Genomic DNA, 18,521 nt, shown 5'->3' on the forward strand with positions numbered 1-18,521 from the left:
GAAACACAATCTTTTACAAAATGTCAACCCAGATCATTTTCACATGAATAGTCTTGAGAGAGATCACAGCTTATAATGCAACAGCTTTTAAAGTAGGGATATATAAATACAAAAACATACCACCGCTATGACAAAACCTTCCATCATTCTGAAAAATAAAGACACAGGAGCATGTTTGAGAAGAGAATAGGTCAAACTGATTTTGGGGTATTATTTCTAGTATAACTTCATGAGAAAATGTAATATGTAGATACCTTCTATATATTTTGAGCCCCTAGTAATACATCTAAAGTATATTTATCAAAATTCAATGAATCAGTTGGTCCTGGTGGCTCATGCCTTGAATCCCAGCCTTTGGGAGGCAGAGGCAGGCAGATCTCTGTGAGTTCAAGCCAGCCTGGTTTACATAGTGAGTTTCAGGCCAACTGGAACTACAGCAAGACCCTGTCTCAAAAGACCCCCAAAATAAAATTCAATAAATCGTTCAGTTTTTAGATTTAAAATAAAAAATTGTTAAAATAACAGATTTTAGTATGAACTGAATTCCTTACATGGAAAAGTAAGAGCTTCATTAAACTTTTGGTTGCTTAACATCAGAATTTATACCTGGGGACTATTTACACTCTTGGCTGTATAACTTCGTTGTTGGGACTGGTTGTATATGGAGGAAGTTAAGTCTCCTTTCTGTTCTCTACCCATTAGATGTCAGTAGCACATCCACAGTTATAGTAATAAAATATTTCTCAAGACACTGAGAAATGCTGTCTAGGGGCAAAATTGCCATTAAATGAGAGTTATTGGCTAATTGAAAGAAAAACTGTGTGTGCACGCATGCACACACACACACACAAACACATCTGCTTAATTAATTATGTTTTTCTGATCACAAAATCAAGACACATTTCCACTGAAAAATTGGGAAGATGAAAACAATAATGATTTAAAATTATTCTATAATCTTGCAACATAGAAAATTGCTGTTACCAATTTTGATTATTTATTTTAGTCTTATAATTGTTTCTTTTTTGCATCTATCTATAATCTATCTACCCATCCATCCATATAGAACTGGGCTCTTACCAAAGTCAAATTTGGATTTGAGATTGTTCTCGCTGACCTGTTGACCTGTCTAGTAGTCTAGTTAACACAGTCGCACTATTTTCTAACTCTAGTATGTTTTTTCTTTTGGTTTGACTTCAGTTCCCATTCTGATGTTAGAACCACTTCTTGAACATCCACTTACTTTAAAGAAGTTCCAACTTCTTCGGTTTTTCTAATACTGTCTTATTTATTATTGGTGTACCCTTACTCTTAGGTCCTGTATCAATTCAAATACCTCTCCCCAGACTAAGGCATTAGTGGCCCATAAGCTCAGATGAAGACATATGGGTAAAATGAAACTATGCTGCTCCATTGCATGATAACTTGAACTATGGATATTACTTTCTGGTACTCCAGTCCTGACTGGTATTGAGTCTGTTCCATTTTTTACCATCAAGATATTCAAGCTTAACTAAAGCCACAGTTAATTTTAGGAACAACTGCATTGAAGTTCCTGACTAGTTAGAAAATACTCATACTGTGTGTGTGTGTGTGTGTGTGTGTGTGTGTGTGAGAGAGAGAGAGAGAGAGAGAGAGAGAGAGAGAGAGGGAGGGAGAGAGAGAGAGGATTAGTGTTAATTGTCAACTAGAGACAATATAGAGTCACCTTGTAAGAAATTCTCAAAGAGGGATTGTCTAAATCAAGTTGGTCTTTGGGGATGTCTGTGGGGATAATCATAGTTATGTTCATTGATGTGGGAGGAACTGCCATTGGTGGGTATCCATATTCCCTGGGCTTGGGGTCCTGGACTTCGTAAGAGAGGAGAAAGTAAGCTGTGCACAAACATGCACACACTCATACTCTCCTCTCTTCACTGTGGATGTGACCAGCTGCTTCAGGCTTCTGCCTTGATTTCTCTACAAGGATGGCCTGTAACCTGGAATTTCAGGCTGAATAGACCTTTGCTCCCATAAAGCTGCATTTATCGGAATATTTATCACAGCAATAGGAAACAAAATTAAGACTGTCTGAGTGTGTGTTTAAAATTGTAATTATTTTTCTCTCAGTAGAAATTAGTTTCTTTATACAGCAAGCTATTAGTAGACTATTGTCCAAAGCATGTTTTATCTGGGGCTGGAGAGATGGCTCAGTGGTGAAGAACACTTTCTGTTCTTCCAGAGGACTTAAGTTCAGTTTCCATCACTCATGTTGGGCAGTTCAAAACTGCATGTAACTCCAGCTCAGGGGGTCTTCTGGTCTCTACATATACCTGCACACATGTGTGATACACTTAGAAACACACACAAGTATAGAAAATTATAAAGACCACTGCCAAATTTTTATTATGATTTCCTTGAATTACATTAGCATGCATTTGTAAAGTATATTGGAATAATATAATAAACATCCTACTTGAGTCATTGTTGCTTGACTGATGCCTCCTTTGGCAATGTTTCATGAAAGAAAAGACAGGACTCTCAGTGTTGAGTGGAGGAAGAATTGGGAGAGAATTTGGAGAGAGATGAGTGGAAATGACATGTGTATTTGTAGTACATATGTGTGTATCTGGGTGTATGTATATGTGCATTGAATGTCCTGAAGGTCTTAAGGAATACTGTTGTGGAGACCTCTTGCTAAGTGAAAGGCAAAGAAAGCATTGTGCAGTAATGAAAATGTACAGGGTTGCTAGCACAGACGATTTAACAATGAATCAAGAGTTCTGCTATCTGCAGGGAGACATATGGCCCCTGGCTAGTGAAGCTGTTTTGGAAGGTTATGGAACCTTTAGGAGCTACGGCCTTGCTGTAGTCACTGGCCCTACTTCCTGTTTGGTCTCTTCTTTCTGACTGTGGATATAATATGACTGACTAGGTATCTCACGCTCTTATGACACAGCTGTCCCCACCATGGACTGTAGCTCTTCTTAAGCCAAAAGAAACCCTGACTCCATTAAGTTGCTTCTAGTTAGGTATATGATCATAACAGTGAGCAAAGTACTAAGTTCAGATGCCAAACAAAACTGGTTTTTAGCCTTAAACAAGTTGGGCCATACTCAGAACTGTAATTGGAATGGAGAATCAGATAAGCATTCCCCAATGAATGAAGGCAACCTCTTTAGTTGTCTGCAACTCACCTTAGGTGACATTTCTCAATAGTCCTTCTCATCCGTGGTGAATTTCCACACTGTGATTACATATCATAATGTTGTAGGAAAGCATGAAGCCACTTTTGTTCTCAAAACAATATTGTTCTCCTGCAAACCTAATAGAACTTTTGCAGATGCCATTTTTATGCCAAGACAATCTCTCCAAACATAACCAGTCCAAAGAAAATCAACTTCGATAGGGTCAACTCTGCTATTAATTACCCTCTACTGTGTTTTTCCTGATATAATGTTTTAGAAAACATCCTTTGTAAGCTTCTAGTTCTTTTTGGCCAGTGAAATTAGAATTCTCTACATTTTCCTGGGGAAGACTTATTGGTGGGTCTCCCTTTTCTTTTGAGTATGTTAGACCCTCAGCATAGCATGAGAGCTTAACACCTACAACAAAGACAGGAGACACAGAGGTAAAAACTGTACTTCTCATGCCCTTTACTATATACTATACTATACTATATTTCTTAGCCTTCGGCTAAGACCAAAGAAAGCTTTCTCTCTCCCTTAGCAGTTACACCTGATTTTGATAGCTACCCTTTTAGTAATTAAGCTTGTGGAAAATTACCACTAAACATACAGGGAAAACATTTCAACTTTGTATTGGATTTAGGACCTGTGATGTCTGGATGTCAAATAAATAAATGACTAATAAATGATCAGCTAAAAAGTCCAACTAAGTAACGGAGAAACTTTGGATAATTAATAGGCATTTTGAGCCCGTTTCACTTTTTAGGCATTACACAGGCCACATTCACTCTTCTTTAGTTTTTGATTCTTAAAACTTAAGGTGTTCTAGGGTAGAATCTCACCACTTGAGTCTGATTTCATTTCTAACACTTTTCCTTTGGCTTCTTCACCCCACCTCACCTCACCAGCCAGAAACCTGCCCCTTATTCTAATATACCCCAAAACTTTCCACTACACTCAAAAGTATCCATTGTTACACATCCCTTGCCATTTTCATTCTTATATCCAAATTCTTTGGAATAGAGCATTTAATAATGTTTGTGAAACTGAACTGACAAGAGTCAACATCTATTTTAACACATCCTTATTGAAATAATTTTATTACTATAAATTAATATCAAATGATAATTATATTAATTAATATAAAGCTGATTGCTATATCATTTGTGTTTTACTTATATAATATATATATATATAATTATTTATATACTTCATAGATTCAATTCATGAAATAGAGATAACTTTAATAAGTAAAAGTTATTACCATTTATGGCAGCAATTACTGGCAGTCCTACATTCAATGCAGAATACTGGGAAATAGAAGTGATTTGTCTCACTTTACTCAGCAGAAGACATGCTGATTGTTATCTAATAGTTTATGGTACAGATGGTGACAGATGCCAATGAGGCCCAATTGGGAAATTAGCATATAACTTATGAATCTGTCTGATTCAGTATTATGTATAGGAAATGGAATCTGAAAGAAAGAAACTTCTATGTTGCTGTTTGGCAGGTCAGATATGGAATTAGAAAGAGTCAAACCTCCTGGCTCACATCTATCCTCCCAGCACTTGGAAGACTGAGGCAGGAGAATCACTACGAGTTTGACACCAGATTAGGCAATGGAGGAAGTTCCTGGGCTATGGAGTATGACCCTGTCTCAAAATAAACCAATCAAATCCAACCAAACAAAACCAAACAAAAGGGAGATGTGATTGCAGGCTTCTGCTATCAAAGGGGTGGTATTTTTAGATATTTTCTCATCCCCGTGGTGTCTGACCTCTAGGTAGTAATAAAAGCATTTATATAGACTAACTACTTGGCATTAACTCTCATCTAGGATAAATAAGTGATTATGAAGCCTCACAAGGTTACTCAGCTCACTGAACAAGGCCTTTTAGTCTCTTGATGCTTATGGAGCTCACAAAAACAGAGGGTAGCATGCTGTTCAACAGGAACTCTTCAGGCAGCCATAGCCAGGGACATGTGGGGTTTTACCTGGAGAGTGTATGTGTTGTGAAGGTCTAATTTGACACTGTCCTTAAGTAGTAAGTGACTTCTCTTGAAATGTTGGTATCTCAGAATAATATAGAGGAGATAGGGTGAGTGGTGTGGTGGTATAGGGGAGAGGGAATCAGCCTGAATCTGGAAAAATACTCAGCCCTTCCACTTAATAGGTTAAGGAATCTTATTAGCTCCTTAATAAGAAAAGGAAGGAACTTTTTAATAGATTCTTATTGTGTGATTTTCAGAACTGTTATGCATTGCTTATGTAGCTAATATTTTATATGTATCTTAATATGTAGGGGAAAACACAAGGTCTCATTGGCATTCAATTATTTTTGGCAATTTATGTTATATATAAATAGTGCTTAAATCTAGTGTGTATGTTTTTCATATATATGTATACACAAAAGCATAGATATATGCATCATATATGTGTATGTATGTATGTGTGTGCAGAAGGAGGGGGAAAAGAGAGAGAGAGCAAAATGAAGACAAGATGAAGGTATTCTAAAATCTAATTATTAATAATCAATGTAGGTTTCATGCTTAAGCTGGGAAAATTGAATAACATTACCTGTACATTGTAATTAATAGCATAGTCCCCACAACAGACTTTTTGAGTTTAAATCCAAGATCTTCTTCTCCCTAGCTTTCTGACTTGTTATTTTTTTTTCCTTCTCCATGTCTCAGTTTCCTCATCTGTAAAACAGGGTAGCAATGGGGATTTCCTTACAGGATCTTTATGAGTTTTAGATCAGTTAGCACATGTTCTTGGACCATGCTAAATACGTGGCCAAAAGAGAACCACAGTGCTGGCAGTTATAGAATGCGTGCCATGGAATGTGCCAAGTTGTTGGTGTTGGAACGTCAGCCTCGAATGCATCTTGGTTGTGAGTATGGTTATGGCTAACTTTACTGCCACAGGTGGTCAGGCTGGAGAACCTGGGGAACTCTGTGTTTAGCTTTCCTCCCTGCAGGGCCATGAATCTTCTAAGAGTTGAAGCACTCCTACAGAACCACCATCTGTGAAGACTTGCTTTTCTGTTCCCTCCCTCTCCTAGGTAAAACAGCACAACCACAGAACTTTTCATTTCCTCTCAGTACCTCCCACGCTTCCACATTCTACAAAATGTGTGTGTGTGTGTGTGTGTGTGTGTGTGTGTGTGTGTATGTGTGAGACAGGATCTTCCTGTAGCTACAGCTGGCCTAGAACTTGCTATGTTGACCAGACTGGCCTCAATTTTAGAGATCTACCTGCCTCTGCCTCCCAAGTGCTGGGATTAAAGGGGTGTGCCACCATGCCCAGCAAGATTATTTTTTAATGAAAAAATAAAGAAGTCTTGACAGCTGGATGCTGACAAATAGGTCTTAGCATGAGCTGTTCTGGCACTCACACCTGGGCTTAGTGGTGTCCAGTTGGTCATCATCTCACAAAACACCACCAGGCATGTCTATTCTATGACCTGGGTAGAATGAGACACAGTAAGTGCCCTCTATGATCACAAATGAGCACAACCCAACAAAAAAATTGTCCAAAATATACAGTGGTCCAAACGTCCCTCTATGAAGAGCAGTGATTCTTTACTAATCACAGTTTAGTCTTGCTCTGGTATTATTCCCTAATATATAACAAGCCAATGTTTCCCTGTGCCTTCTTCAAAATCCTGTAATATCAAAAATAATATATTCTATTCAAATGCCTTTTTCCTAAACTCCTCCTTGCCCTCAGCAACGTGAGGTTTTTTCCCTCACTTCAATGAGCCAATAAACTTAAATTCGTTAAATTATCATGGTGTTTTTTTTCCTGTCTTTGGCTGAAGGGCATTGATGGTGCTTTTTGAAAATGAAATATATTAAAGTTTTTATGACTGGGGTTTATTTTATAAGTTGGGTTCTTCTGGTTGAGGAATTATAACTAGGCACATCAGGTGAGAAGCAAGCCTGGGACAACTGGAATATTGTAATGACACACAAGGAAGAGGTGTGGCTTCAAGGTGGGACTAATGGCTTATTGAGTTTTGTTCTCACTGAAAAGAGGATGCCAACTGGGAACACGAGAAGGTAGATCTGAGAGGAACATGCCATGGGCAAGGGTGATAATTCGCAGGAGGTGAGGTGGATTCATATGGAACTGAAGACTCGGCTTTAGGAAAACCAGAATAATGAATGAAGGAATGAAGGTGAGACAGAAAATCATACCCTGCTTAAGAGGAATGGATTGGTAGTTTTCAGACTAAATGCAGCCACATGCATTAAAAAAAGATCTAGAATAAAGGATCATTTTTAAGAAGAAATAAGAAATCCAAGAGCTTAGAAGAATGAAAATTAAAATAATGTTAGCATTCCCTCTAATGACATTTAAAGTACAGAAATTGATTAGAAAATTTAATTTATTCATTTGAAGGTTATTTCCTGACAGCCTCCCACTAAGAAGATACAATAAAATGCCATCGCTTTGAAGTTTAATATCTCCTGTTTGTCCCATTTGAAAATCATATCACATACATATGTCAGAACTTGACAGTCTACTAACTGCCAACTTTGGGGGTGTTTTATCCTATAAAGAATAAAATGGATGATGACTTAGGATTTCTGTAACACACAAAGCTGCAGAATGCTTTTAAAGTGTCTGATTCAATCATTAGGGAATATATTAGAAATGAAAGGGATCTTATTTGGAAAATTTGAATTATGTACTGTTTCAGTTTCTATTATATATTATTCAAGAAAGAAATCCTTCATAGGTGTAGCACAGATGCGTGGTAAAAGCATAATTCTGCAAAGGGCAAGTCTTGGGGCATTCCTCAGAGTTTTCCTGCATGTCTTACTGATGAGGAAGGAGTCTATGGCTACAGTTCTCTCTGAACACCCTGGTCTAAAGTCAGTGAAAACTCACTTAGCCAGAAAGCTCAGGCATGGGATGCCTCTGGTCATTTGAGTCATTAAATTAATCAACCAGAACTTCCTTCTTGGTTCTCCTTTTATGGGTTAATTAACTTTACTGGAGAAGATCTTTCTAAAGTGCAGTAGACCTACATCCCCTTTCTGAATCCAGCTCCAAGAAAAGAAAAAAAGGCCGTATGTGCAGCAAGTCAAAAGATACACTGTGGAGTGAGGTTTTGGTCCTGATTCTCACTTCATGGCTATATGTGATTAGGGAGAAGCAACTGAACGTCCCAGTTTCTCAGTGTCTTCCTCTAGAAAAATGTAAAGGGTTGATCTGAATATGAAATGATGAAACAATGCCTATAATGGCCTTAAACAGTTTCTGGCACCTAAGAATGATACCTGTTACCATTATTTACTGAGTGATGTACTGATAAGTCATCATATCACACACCAATAATCAGGAGGCAATATGATGTATTGGTTTAGCTCTGGGATCAGTCCATCTAAGTTTCCTCACAGTTACCTATCAGAGTGCTCTATGGCTCCATTTTCTAACCTTCAGAGTCAGAGAAGAACAGTAACTGTGGAAACAGTTGACCAACTGTTAAGAGAGACATAATGCATGACTCAGAACAATTACCTGGCATGCACTTCATGTTCACATATGTGTTGCTATTGCTGATAGAGTGGAGGTGTGGCAGCCTCTGACTGTATGTCTGCTAAGTGTAGGTTTCCTCTTCACTGGAAAAGCTCTCCTCTCATCAGTTTCCTGCAGTTTGTCCTCTTTATGCCGTCTACTGCTTAGCTTGGCATTACTACAGTGCCAGTTTATAAACAACAGTTATGTCATAAAATATTCGGTGTTAATTCTGAAAGACAAAGGATTGAATTTCCATAAGGAATAAAGAAGAGTTTATATTTTTCATCTTCTGTTTTGAATTTATTTTGTCCTTAGAAGGTAGTTGTAGAAAAACTGATTAATAAAGGGAATTGGTTGACTGGATTAAACTAATTGAGGCATTTACATCTGTACTATTATTTAGAATAAACTCAGACCTGTTCTCCTCTAGCAAGAGGCAAGTGGAAAGGGAGCTTTCCAGACCTTAAGGTATTCTTCGGTTTCCAGAGCAAACCAGTCTCACTCCCGGGAGAATGTCACTGAGCAGTGTGCAAGGACCCTCTCAAAAGCGATGGAGTATTGGCATTTGGCTGTGTCTCTGCTACGCACAGGTTTCCTTTTCGGTGCATCAGGCTCCTTCTCACCATAGTTTCTTGAAGTCTGTCTCGTTAGTCTACAGCTAAGTGCACAGCTTCATTGTCCTATGGCAATGTGAATCATAAACAAAGGATGTGCCGGAAAATGGTGTTAATTCACAAAGGCAGAGTAGAAAGAAGAGGTAGAGCAGAAAGCAGAATGAAGGAACATGATGCTCAGAGCATTTAAGTCCCAGCTTTTAACTTCCTAACTGCATTGGCTTCAACAGGAAACCGCTATATGGGGACTTCTCCATGTGCAGAACACATCTAAGCACCTCGTTCATAATGTTGCTGAGAACAGTTGAGATAATCCACATAATGCATTTACTACAGCCCTTGGCACATGTAAAACAGCTGCTCAATAAATACTAGCCAGCATTTTCATTGATGCGTGAATATTTACTTGGGAGGTCTTCGTGTACTAAAGTATACTTTTGAGATTCGTTCTTCAATGTAGCCATACAAATGACAGTTTATTATAGTCGCATGTCAGGTCGCTAATGGACCTCTCAGGTTAAATCTTATCCCCCCCTTTAAATTGAATTTTCCAAACTTCATGCAATATATTTTGATCATATTTGAATCCCCTCCCTATCTGTCCCTCCTTATTGCCCCTGCCCATCCATTTTCCCGGATTCTTTAAAAATTTTTTTTTTTTCTTTTTAGACAGAGTCTCTTTGTAGCCCCAGCTGACCTGGAACTCACTATGCAGACCAGGCTGGCCTTGAACTCACAAAGATCCCCCTGCCTCTTCCTCCTGAGTGCTAGGATTAAAGGTGTGTGTCACCACGCCTGGCCCCTGTACTCTTTTTCAATACAAATTTTTACCTATTCTTTGAGAACCGCATACATAAATACAATGTGTCTCCATCATATGCTCCCCCACTGCTTCCCCTCCAACCCCCCTGATCCCTGATTCTCTGACTACCCCCAAGGCAAATCTTATTTCTTCCTTCTGATTTGAGAATCCTCATGGATTCTGTCCTGCCCATCTCCATCAGGTAGAAATTCATTAAGAAAGAATTTTAAAGAAATCAGTCAAATGAAACCTTCCCAGGAAGCTACTATAAGACAACTAAGTGGACTCCAGGGAAGGATGAGGTTATCCATGTGATCACTGAAAAGCTTAGGCAAATGATCTAAAGAGCCCTGCTGCTGAGGGACAGAGGAAAGCTCTAGGGCTTTTCAGTAATTACAAAAAAAATAAACCAAGCCCACATTTTCACCTATAATTAACTGACAACAACAGGGTTTCTGTTATATAAAGTATGTCAGCAGCTTGTAAAATTTATTATCCCTTTGACACTTTCTGAAATTTCTTAAGAATTATAGGCATGGGAATCTTAAATAAAATAGCTCACCTCTCAAAGGAACCAGTGAATGAGTCAACAGATCTTAGCTAGGAAGAACATATATGAAATCACTGTGCTATCTGAGAACACACTCTGACTTTCCCTGATGGAAGCATATTCCTTGTACCTCCCCCAAATTGTATGCCATGTCAAAATACTGTCTGAAATTTGGAAGGTTCTTCTGTATTTAGACTTGAAATTAGTCATCTTGGTGTTTCAAATATTTGTTTTCAGTTGAATTCTTGTATGCTAATTATTCTCCCATATACACATCCAATATTGGAGATGGTAGCATTGCATCTTTCCATTTCTCCTGGCCAGTCATGTTTCACCTCCACTGTTACCCAGATGACACATGTAGAGCCGTCTACAGAATTCTGTAGCAATAAAGACCAGCAAAACCAAAGACCATGTCTTAACTTATGCTTCTCCATTAGTACCTGGCAGTGTTACAGATGTGGCAGGCATAAAAGACGTATTTCTGCAGTCTAGTGTGGACAACATGTTTTGTGGACAAACTTGTTAAGCTCAGAGTGGCAGACTGAGGCACTGAGGGCAGTAACAGGGGACAACCTCTCTCTGTTGATCGTCTCTTAACTGTGTTTGGTGAAGCACAGCAGAGCTGTTAGATGTTGTAAATTGTACTCCTTCTATATTTTCTGTTGTAGTGGGTGAGGACACTTCTGATTTGATTGTCAGGTGACTTCTACAACAGATGTTGTCAGATCAACACAAAGTCTCTCCTTGCAACTATGGTGGTCCTTGAAGGAAAGACTTTTTCAGGTGGCAGAGTATCCTAGAAATATTTATGTAAAGTCTATGAATAAATTAGTACATGTAAAAAAAATTCATGGATTTTTAGAATATTGGCTTCTATTTTCTGTGTAGCAGAGTTGACCTAATTTGTTACAGGAGTTGCCTGCCACTTTGAAATAACACTAGAGAAAAATTTCCTATGTGGAAATTTGTAAGTGGAAATTATTTCAGCATTTAACTTATGAAGTTAATCTTCCAGGAATGTAAATGCTCTTGAGACAATCTATCTTATTAGAATAGTAGTTCTTCATTGCTTTGAGTTAACGTGTTTTTGGTGTCTTTTTTATATACATATGTCCTTGTTCATGCCATTGTGTCTGAATCACCATAATTTTATAGTAAGTTTTCAAGTCTGAAAGTATGATTTCTCTAATTCTATTCCTATTATACAAGATTTCTTTGTTTATCTTTAGACACTTGAATTTCTATATGAATTTAAGGATGACATCAGTTTTTCAAGAACACCATTGTGGAATTTGGTATGGATTACACTGAATCTGTAGGTCATTTGGGGGAGTGTTACCATCTTAACAGTTCTGTCTTCTGATCTATGAACATGAAGCACCTTTTCTACTTATTTCCATTTTAAATTTCTTTCAGTGGTGTTATTTAGTTTTTAGAGAGGAAGTTGTACACTTTTTTGATAAATTTATTTCTGCATACTTTATTCTCTATAATGTTATTATCAATGCAATTATTTTCTTAATTTCATTTTGGGATTCTTTACTGTTAACATATAAAGTACAACTGGTTTTATGTATTGATACTGTATTCTGAAAACATGATAAGCTTATTTATTAGGTCTAATGACTTTATGTAGACTTTAAAATTTAATGTAAAAACTATGTTCACATCCAAATAAAGGTAGTTTGAATTCACCCTTTTGATATGGACATATTTTGATTTATTTTTATTGTCTAAAGAACCTGGCTAGACACTGAAGGACCCTATCTAGGGTTAACTGAATATGGGGGTCCTGAAAAATGTGACTACAATAAAAGTTTATGAACATGCAAGGACCCCAAATTAATACAGTATGGGGGCTGGAGAGAAGGCCCAGCAGTTGAAAACACTGGCTGCTCTTGCAGAGGACCCAGGCTCAGTTCCCAGCACCCACATGATAGCTACCAACAGTCTATTACTCCAGTTCCAGGGGATCTGATTCCCTCTTTTGGCCTCCTGGGACAATGCATGCATCTGGTATATTTACATATATGCAGGCAGAACACTCATACACACAAAATTAAAAAAAATAGTGCAACATTAAAGAGAATAAAATCTGCAAGAATGCATTTAACAAAAGAAGTGCAATGAATGGGGGGTGTTTCTGGCAATGCTGAGGCATGTTGCATCATGGGACTTCACTACAGCCTCAGTGCTGAACATACAACACCTGAGCTTTGCAGTGCGTATGCCTCTGCATAATGCCAACAAATACTGCCAGAAACAATTGAGCTCAGATTTGAAACATTTGTATATCATGCATTGCAGCGATTTTTACTGTACCTGTACAGTTTTATGTTCTTATAGGAAATCAATGGTTTAATTATGGTAAGCAAAGACTTTAAGCATTTCCTTACCTTTATTCAGCATGTAAATATCAACATGCATCTTTGAATTTTATTGTGTTAGAATGTTTGATTGTAAAAATTGCTGTTTGAGTTGTTGACTTGATTTTCATAAAAGGTTGTTAAATCAATTTTGGGTTAGGGTTAGAACAGAATTTCTGAAATGACCCTAAACATACTTTTACCATTTATTACTATTTATTTATGCAAAGCGGGATTCTCACCATTGATGATTATAAAATCAAAATATTGATCAATTCTGATAAATACTGAAGATGTCTGCATCTTGCAGTGTTCAAAAGTCAGCCAGGATTTAATTTTTTATGTAAAAACAAACAAGTACACCAATGTTTATAGTTGTAAATTTGACATGTCTTTAACAAATGAGAAAATAATATGTAAATAACTTTTAAAATAAATTTCTTCATCACTTTTTATCAGTAATGTCTGATTTGCATACATATTTTGTATATCTACATATTCTGCATTATTTAAAAATTTCTTGATTGCAAAGGATTCATGTATGAAAAAACTTTAAGAAGGCCTTGGATAGAAAGAGCGAAAGCACATCTGAGCACTATTCCTGAACTTCGGGAAACAGCATTCGGTCTTTCATCATTAAGTGTGACCCTAGCTTTGGTGTTTATTTATAGATGCCTTTCATCAGATGAAGGAAGCTCCTTCACCTAAATTTTATTACATCCATCCATCCATCCATCCATCCATCCATCCATCCCTCCATCCCTCCATCCCTCCCTATCTATCATCTATCTATCTATCTATCTATCTATCTATCTATCTATCTATCATCTATCTATCTATCTATCTATCTATCATCCAATCATCTATCTATCAATCATCTATCATCTATCTCTGTATATGTGCTTGTGTATGTGTGTGTGCATGTGTGCGTGTGTGTGTGTGTGTCTTTGCATGTGGGCTCATGCTTGCCCTGGTGACCATGTGGAGGTTAGAGGACAGTGTGTGCAGTTGGTTTTTCCCTTCCAGGGTGAAGGAGATTCAACTCAGGTCAGCAGTCTTGATGTAAAGTGTCCTTGACTGACAGCTATGAAGTTCCTTTTTGTTACTAGTTTATGGTATTTTAAAGAAATTTTAAGTGGTGGTTGAAATTGTAAAATACCTTCTCTGTGACACTTTGGAGATGATCAAGTGGGTTTGACTGTTATTCTATTGATATGGTGTGTTTATCAATTCAGATGTTAAAGTACTCCATGTACTAGATAGTTTAATTTCCAGTATAAACCTGACTCCATCGTGGTTACACCACACACACACACACACACACACACACACACACACACACACACACACACACACATAATCTATAGCTAGTTTTTCCTGGCTGGTACTTTGTTTTAAGATTTTTTTTTTAATGTGTAAGTGATATTGACCTGGAGATTTCCTTCCTGTTATGTTTTGTCTGGTTTGGGAATCCAAACCATAGCACAATTTAAAAAGTATTCTCCTTCCCTTTAAGGATCTCGAATACAAAGTCTTCCTTCTTGTGTTGCTGCAGGCAACCTCCTCCATTTTGTTTATAAATTATAGCACATCCAAACTTCCTCATCAGACAGCACTTAGGAAAGTACCTATGTGATTTGAATCAATTTATTCTCATCACTAAACAGTATTTATAATGCTCCCACATGATTTAAACCAATTTAGCTCTCCCACGAGAGGAGTCAGGTGGCAGAATGAGAGAGAGGCTGTATGGCAGATGTGCGGTAGGTGAGCACAGCGGGAGAGGCCTGAAGGACACTGGAATGACATTCTTGGTATTCTGTAGATGAGGAGGATCATGTCACACCATTTGGGCTCTTGAAAAGGGGTCTTTAGGTCTGATTTTTCCAAATTCAGCTTCTTTCCCCACCTTCTCACTGTAGTTTTTATCTCTTTTCATTCCTCTAAAACCAAATTTCCTTCTAGCTTGCTGTCAAGCTAGTGGAGATAAACCCACTAATGTATTAAATTCAATATGAGGGAACTGGTGAGATGGCTCAGGGGATAAAGCTCTTGCCCTGTATGCCTGGTGACCTGAGTTCAATCCCTGGGACCTACAGAAAAGGTGGAATGAGAAAACTGACTCTGCAAAGTTGTGTTCTGACCTCCACACTTGTACATGACACATGCACCAGGCCATGCACACATATATACTTATGATCAATCAATAAGAGCAGGTTAGTAACTAATGCCAGACTAGGTGCAGTTTTCTTAACCTGACTCACATTTTAACTTATAGCAGTGGTAATACTTGGGACACAATGACTTTAGAATAACAACAGCCAAATGACCATCTCATTCTGGAAGAACCAGCATCTCACTTCTTCACAACACTACGTTGCCCTGAAGTTCACTATTGAAATACAGCAAAACTGTGATCCTTAATTTCCACGTTTGATGAACACGATGGATTTTCAAAAAAAAAAAAAAAAAAAAAAAAAAAAAAAAAAATAACCTGCATTTACTCAGCATGGTTTCTTTTCAGAATATTGAAAGGTTACAGAGGAAGGAAAGTTCTGAGATTTTCGACCTTGAGAGTTTTACAGTCTCATTAAGAAAAGAAGCCTATTTAAGAAACAAACGAGTATTAAGATGTTTTAAAGGCACTTTAACCCTGGGATACAGGCACTTGCTGTTTGTGTTTACAGCACTGCAGGTGGGTGGCGTAGAGGTAAGGTAAAAGTAAGAGTTCAGGTGGGGAAGGAGACGTGAAGAAAGGATTCTAAAACACAGAATGATGTTGAGGCTATAGGCTGATAAAGTAGCGCCCATGGACTTGAGGGAGGGTGCTGTGGTTATAGCTGCATTTACTGCTTCTGCAGAGGACTATAGTTTCGTTCCTAGCACCTCCTTCAGGTGGCTCAATTCCAGGAGATCTGACACCTTCTTCTGGCCTTCTTGGGCACCTGCACTCAAATGCGCATACACATGCTGATCCACACACACCAATACATAAAATATAATACGATCTTTAAAAATAAAGAGACAGATATTAGTGATGAGTTCAACCTGAAGACTCTGAAGGCCAGGGTTTTCCTTTATCATTCAAACCAAGGAGCACATTTTAGAACTGCTTATTTTTTTTTACTTTGGTTTCATTTTCATTTTATATAAATTCAAATTCTAATCTGTCTTTTGTTCTCTTTCCCTCTGATGGAGTCATTCAAATGCTCCTGAGCAACCTCTGCACACATTGGGATACTAAAAACATTTGTTTTCCTTTGTTCCAAAATGCAAAGGAAAAAACGTATTCACCCAGTGTTTTTCAATTAACATTATGACATGAATTGCTGCCCCCAGAATTTTTTAGAAAGAATTTTTCTGGCATTATAGTAATTCGGGGCTAAAAGGTATGGTAAATGCATTCACAGACACCCAGAAAATTTAAGAAAAATGTCCCAGTAAAAACTTCCATGTATGTAACTGGAGCTTCACAACTTAATTTCCCTTCTTGATCCATCTTGCCAGAGAGGAATATTTCAAAAGAGAAGATGCATTCCAAAATGTCATGCTTAAGCATTTTGTTTTTGCAGTGCTGAGGGTTGAACTCAAGAGTCTCTTGCATACTAGGCAAGCTCTCTTCCATTGAACTAGACCCTACAGGCTCCACAGTCTCTTAAAAATTCTTAATTTGAGCATAAAAAAATGAGCAAAAATTTTGTAACTATAAATGCGACCAATTTCCTTGGACATTAAAAGAAAATGAATTTCTTATGTTATTGTCTTATTTCAGGCACAAAAATACTTATAAACAAAGACCTGTTTATTCATCCCTTCAATCATTCAGTGTGAATTTATTGATTGCATAGTATGCACTAGATATGCAGCAGGGATCAAGACAGAAGAAATCTCTCATAGACTTGACATTCAAGTGAGAAAAGCACTAAAAGAAATAAACTCACTGTGCTGTGTATTGATGAACTAGAAAACTTAAGGAGAAAAGGAGAATTAAGTGTCTAGGCTAGGGCTATGAGATTAGTTTATTCTAACTAATTTTTAGAATTTTATTTATTATTTTTATTTTTGAGTGTGAGTGTGTTGTCTATATGTATGTAAGTGCACCTGTGTTGTGAAATGTCCACGCAGGTCAGAAGAGAGCATATGATTCCCTGGAAATGGAGTTATAGATGGTTGTTAGCTGCCACGTGGATGCTAGGAATTGAACCCAGGTCATCTGCAAGAGCAGCCAGTGCTCTTAACTGCTGAGCCATCTCTCTAGAACGTATTTTACTTATTTTATGTTTGAGACAGGGCCTCACTATGATGTCTAAGTTGGTCTCAAACTCCAGAGCACAAGTGATTATCCTGCCACAAGCATTTGGGTAGGTGAGTTTATAGTTGAGTGTCATACCTGGCTCTGGGAGATTTTGAGTATCCAATAGAGAGCTTACCATGAAGATTGTCTTTGAAAGATGGCCTGCAAGAGGTGAAGCTCATTGTAATGTCTTTTGATGAAGTACACATCCCTTGCAAAGTACTGAGACAGGGGCCAACCTGGCATGTTCCAGGAACTGCCCAGGCCAATGCAATTAGCACATAGCAAGCTAGCAGAGCTTTGGATTTCCTGTAGCCAGGACAGTGTTGGTGGAATGTAGGGGAACATGGGCTCCTCACCTCCAGTTGAAGCTGGTTCTTTTCTTTACCAATTTGAGAGAGGGGGAAGATTTCTATAGACAGTTGTTTAATAACCCCTACATGAAACTGATAGGAATTGACCCAGCAAAATAGCTACAATGTAGAAAAGTGCCTGAGTTTTAGAGTGGGCTCAGATTTGGGACTGGAGAGATGGTTCAGTGGGTTAAGAACACTTCCAGAGGGCCCAAGTTTGTTTGCTAGCACCCATGTTGTGTGGCTTGCAACAGTTTATAACTCCAGCTCCAAGGGATATGACATCCTCCTCTTCTGACCTCTGATGAAATCCCTACACATGCATGTACACACATACACATACACACACACACACACACACAGAGAGAGAGAGAGAGAGAGAGAGAGAGAGAGAGAGAGAGAGAGAGATTAATGAAAATAGAGAGGCCTCAGAGTAGCCTACAGGCAAAAATATCTCTGCAAAGTCTGTGAAAAGTATGTTATTACTAGAACCAGAGCCCATAAGCCAGGGCCTGCATGATGACCCCCAGGAAAGACTCTGCTAGCCAGAAGACTACAACCCAAATTTTATGATGTGCTCAGATGTTTGGTTATTATTATTGGATTAAGTATTGGACATACTATTAACCATTAACCAAATTCTCAGTTGCCACCACCCCTGCCCATCTTAACCCTCTAGCTCTTGCTCCCCTTTGGTATGGGTATGATCCATGACTGTGGTTCTGTCTTCCACTGGGGCACTGACTAGTGTTTTCATGAGAGGTTACTGATTCTTCTCCCTTGTGCTTAGGAATTCAGTGAAAGGACTTTGCTTTTTACCTCCCTCCCTCCCTCCC

At 38.1% G+C, this 18,521-nt stretch overlaps 1 protein-coding gene across 3 annotated transcripts in view; it reads right to left on the bottom strand.

The window, feature by feature from the left end:
* Ptchd4 (patched domain containing 4) overlaps positions 1–18,521 on the bottom strand; it is a 190,674-nt gene that overhangs the window by 8,454 nt on the left and 163,699 nt on the right. The window lies entirely within an intron of this gene.

This window comes from Nannospalax galili, unplaced genomic scaffold, assembly GCF_000622305.1.
Source record: "Nannospalax galili isolate Female #2095 unplaced genomic scaffold, S.galili_v1.0 scaffold803, whole genome shotgun sequence".
NCBI classification, from domain to species: Eukaryota; Metazoa; Chordata; class Mammalia; order Rodentia; family Spalacidae; genus Nannospalax; species Nannospalax galili.